Below are 5356 nucleotides of genomic sequence, written 5' to 3'. Positions count from 1 at the left end.
ATTTATCCAATCTAGTTGGATAATAGAAATAGCATAAAACAATGCTTCCACATCCTCATCCTTTCTTGAGAGTGCATCTGCTACCACATTTTGCTTCCCTTTTTTGTAGATGATTTCAAAGTCATAACCCAACATTTTTGTGACCCACTTTTGTTGCTCTTCAGAGGATAATATTTGTTCTAAAAAGTATTTAAGGCTATCATGATCCGTTTTTACCTTGAAGTGTCTTCCCATTAGGTAGGGTCGCCATTTCTTAAGCGCATGGAGTATTGCCAACATTTCCTTCTCATAAATAGCTTTGTGTAAAAACTTTCCCTTGATTGGACGACTTTCAAAAGCAATGGGTATTTCATCTTGCATTAGAACAGCACCAATTCCATTTCCTGAAGCATAACATTCCACAATAAAGGTTTTTGTGAATTCCGTTGTAGCTAAGACCGGTGCTTGGCACATTGCCTCTTTAAGATGTTCAAAGGCCTTTATTTCTTGCGGAGTCCATGAAAATGCATCTTTCTTCAATAATGTTGTTATAGGTGCTACTATTCTCCCATAATTCTTGACAAACTTGCGATAATACCCTGTCAACCTTAGAAATCCTCACAGATGCTTTATGGATGTGGGGATTTTCCATTCCTTAATGGCTTTAATTTTGCTAGGGTCTACCTTAACTCCTTCATGAGATACAATATGACCCAGATATTCCACCTCCTGGACTCCAAAGAAACATTTGGATCTTTTCGCATATAATTGTTTCTCCTCCAATAGTTGTAACACCCTGTCAACGTGTTCAACATGATCCTTCCAAGACTTGTTGTAGATTAGTATATCATCAAAAAATACTAACACAAATTTTCTAAGGAATGGTTTGAAAATTGAGTTCATCAAACCTTGAAATGTTGAAGGTGAATTGGTAAGGCCAAAAGGCATGACCAAAAATTCATAATGACCTTCATGAGTTCTAAATGTTGTTTTCAGAATGTCTTCAGTCTTCATTTTGATTTGATGATATCCTGAACGAAGATCCAACTTGGTGAAGTAAATTGATCCATGCAATTCATCCAGTAATTCATTAATGACAGGAATGGGAAACTTATCTTTAATAGTGAGCTTGTTGAGCTCCCTATAATCTGAACACATGCACCATGATCCATCCTTCTTTTGCACCAATACTACTGGAGCAGAGAAAGAACTTTGACTCGGTTGAATTATACCAGCCTCTAGCATTTCTGCAACCATACGTTCAATTTCACTCTTTTGGACATAGGGATATCTGTACGACCTGATGTTTGGAGGAACACTTCCTGGAATCAGATGAATAGCATGATCATGATCACGCATAGGTGGGAGACCTTTGGGAGTCTCAAATACCTTGGAATGATTGTCCAGGACATTTTGGAGATCTGGAGAAATAGATGGTTTCGATGTGGAAACGTATAGCGAACATAATTGTGCAATTACACCTCTTCGTTCCTTTTTTAGAAGCTTTGTCATACTGTTAGAGCTGATTATCTTTCCTGGTTTCCCTGCAATACCCCTTAATTCAAATTCCTTTCCTTCCATAGAAAATTTGATGAAAAGTTCTTGAAAATTAAAAGCTATTGTACCCAAGGATTGTAGCCATTGGACTCCTAGTACAATATCAGCACCTCCCATTGGAATGGAAAGCATTGGGATAGTCAATACATATTCTCCCATGGATAGCTTGATATTATGGCACATTCCAGAGAGATTTATTATTCCTCCATTTGCAATCATCACTTGACACTCTGGTGCTAGATATAGGAAGCAATTCAATTCTTTTGCTACCTTACAATGAATAAAATTGTGGGTGCTTCCTGAATCAATCAACACTATTACCTTTTTCTTATTGATTTTTCCTTCTATCTTGATGGTTTGAGGAGTGGTAATTCCCGCCAATGCATTACAAGATATGGTCAGATTCATTTTTCTTCATCTAGGCTTTGTTCCTGGGGTATATCCTCTTCTTTTGACCTTTCTTGCTCCTTTTCTTCTTCCTCTTCACAATCTATGTAGAATAATTTCTTCTCAGCACACTTATGACCTTTAGTGTATTTGCTATCAAAACTGTAACAAAGCCCTTTTGCTCTTTTTTCTTCCAACTGTTGTGGTGTCAACCTTATAGGTTGTGGAAGACTAGGGGCAACAACACTTCCATCTTTATAGTTGTGAGTGGTATGCTTCTTGGTTGCCATAATTTTGCTTTCCATTTTTCTTGCTAACCTGAATGCCTTCTCTAATGAATCAGGTTCGCAAAGGTGAACATCATGTTGGATATTATCCTTTAAAGACCCTATGAACAAATCAATCCTATGCTCCTCTGGAATATCTTTTACCCTTATGTTCAATTTTTGGAACTCCTCAATGTGCTCCATTATTGAACCCTTTTGTTTGAAACTTATCAATTGGCTAAAAACAGTGTTGCTTTTTGTATCCTCATAATGTGCTATCAATTCTTTCGTAAAAATTTCCCAAGTGATAAATTGTTTACGAGAGCAAAGCCATTGATACCATACAAAATGATTTGGTTCCAAATATAAAGTTTCCATACGCACCTTTTGTGTGTTTTGCACATTATTGAGATCGAAAAATTGCTCCATCTGTAATATCCATGCTGCGGGATCCTTTCCATCAAACTTCCTCATATCTATTTTTGGAATATGGTGGGTCATCGATCCAACATTAGAGTCTATGGAATCATGATTAAAATTTCTTTTGTTCTCATCATGAGTTTCCTTTAGTACCCTTTCACCATTAGTGACCATTTCTTGTAGCAACTTATTCATATGTATCTTCAATTCTTCCATCTTATCATCCATGCCATCAATTTTAGCGTCCATGCCATTCATCTTAGCTTCCATGCCATCCATCTTAGCTTCTACGCATTTCTTTCAACAATCCATCTTAGCTTCTACACCTTTCTTTAAACCATCCATCTTAGCTTCTACATCTTTCTTTAAACCATCCATCTTAGATTCTGTTGCTTTTTGTGCAAGTGACACTTGTTGCACTTGTTCTTGTAATTTTGATATATCATATAGCATTTCTTCCTCTTCTTCATGACTCATGCTAGAGCTTTCAGGTTCCTTACTAGGTGTTTGCATTTTCTTTCCTCAAGGCATCAATTACCGATAATAATGCTCTACTATGCCCTTTGAATTCCTTCAAAATAAATTTTCAAACCAAGCTTAAGCAAAAATTTAAGAAAATATACACACCTTTTTCCACTTTGTAGGAGCTCGATATTGCCTCTGATGTATCTCTGTACTTTTTGATCATCTAGTTCTGAATTTGAGATCTGTAGTAGCCCTTTGTGTCCTCTTTCCAATGCCACAAGTCTGACCCAAATTGGATTCTCCAAGGAACAGTTATACGAAATCTCCCACAATCATTTGATTATAGACTAGTTCAGTAGAGTGAACTTGTATGACATGCCACGAGTCACTGTTTCGACATTTGGATCTTAAAAGTGCACACAAGAAACTACAGCCTATCCTCTTTCTGTACCTTCTTAACAAATTTCAATCTGATCCCTAAGGAGAAAGTTATGACGATTTTCCCCAAGTCACCTGTTTGGAATGTAATTCAGGAGTCTGCAAAAGTACCAACTTCCTTAGATCATATCTCCGCAACTATAGTGCTAAAAGCTCTAAAATTTGGACCCAAGGGTCAACGTGATTTCTTCTCAAATGGGTTTTTTTTGCAACTTCTGAAACGTCGCAGAAAAAAAGTTATAGTGAAAATTCCACAATGGCCTGTTTGGAGCAGCGAAACCCTAGAATCCAAAGCTCTAATACCAAATGTTATGAAACCAGCTCAAGAAAAGATAGAAAAGATATATCAACGCCTTAGAATTTAGCCTCTTCGAGGGGGAAACCTCCTTTACATTACATAAATGAACAATTCTTGGATGATACAAATGAAAATACCTCCTTTCTATATATAGGAGTCTAAGGGGTCATAACATAATCAGAGCCGACATAACAATAATAATGTAAGGGCACAATAATAACAATAGTGGGCTTCTATGGGTACATCAATATAATAAGTGGGTTGTACTAATAAAAATAAGGGTTTACACTAGTAGTATAGGGGCCTAACACATTTGATCGATCATGAATGAGTCATCCTCGATGCTCCAGTAGTGAATAATCATTTTGAGCAAGCATGTGTTTGCTTTCATGTTTGGTGTTTTGAAGAAATTTAGCAAACCACATCCTCTTAAGGCTTCCAGGGCATTAGGATCGTTCATAACCTCATCATCCACTAAGGCATGCTCTCTTTCCCTCCAAGTGATTGGCATCCTGAAGAAAAAACAAGTTTAGACCATTAGTTTTTCATTTTGAATTTTTCACGGCGTATACGTGGGTCCGTTCATACATAGTCGCATCTAGGGCCTGCGTATACATGGGTTTCATATATCCAACCCTGTATACGCAGCAACAAATTTTTTGACATAAATTCAACGGTGAAACTTGAATTAAAATTTTTAAAACCATTCACAAATGAATGTAAGATGGGTTTAAGGGTTACCTGATGGTTTTGGGAAGATTTGAACGGTCGATTTTGGAAAATGGAAAAGCTTGATTCTTTTTCTTCACTCCTTGTGCTCTCAACTCAAATGGTAATAATGGTGAGTCAAAAAACCATTTTATAAACTTTGAAAATGTAAATTTTTTTCAAAACTTGATTTTGTTTTGTCTCATGTAATTTTTAACTTGGGAGCCTGGAATGTTGAGAATGGTTTGATTTTCACGACATTTTGGATGCTTTTTCGACAGTTTCGAGATGGTTCCATGACTGCTAACCCGTCATGGCAGGTATCATTTTCTCACTGGCATATAGGTTAGGGAAGCATTTTTCCATTGCATCATGCATACTAGCCTCCATTTATGGATACACTTGCCATAGGGTCAATCCCATCGTGTTATGGTTCATAAACCATGTTCACTCGCCGATTTTTAAATCATGACATGATGGTAGAGCCATCATTTTCATGGACATCGTAGTTAGCACCTCACTGATATTTGTTGCCCATGATGCTTCGATTTGAGTAGGTTCAGGAGTCCTCTGTAGTCCTGCCATGACTTATGCGATAAACACTCATTCCTCTTTGCTTCTTCGCTTCGTTCTAGCCTTATACCATAGAGGCTCCTTCATGTTGAGTTGTGCTACTGCATTGCATTTTGAACATTTGCACCTTTTGGCCTTGAGCCGGCTTCACTTGGACTCATGTTTAAGCCAACTTCTGACCATGACGTTTGCAAAATCAAACTTGCATCCCCTTGACTTCTGCAACTTAACACACCCTGACCTGTGGAAGGAACACACCTTTGAG

Source organism: Pinus tabuliformis, chromosome J, assembly GCF_031772625.1.
Source record: "Pinus tabuliformis cultivar Carrire ecotype Pingquan chromosome J, CPIR1, whole genome shotgun sequence".
NCBI classification, from domain to species: domain Eukaryota; kingdom Viridiplantae; phylum Streptophyta; class Pinopsida; order Pinales; family Pinaceae; genus Pinus; species Pinus tabuliformis.
This window is presented reverse-complemented; position numbering follows the sequence as displayed.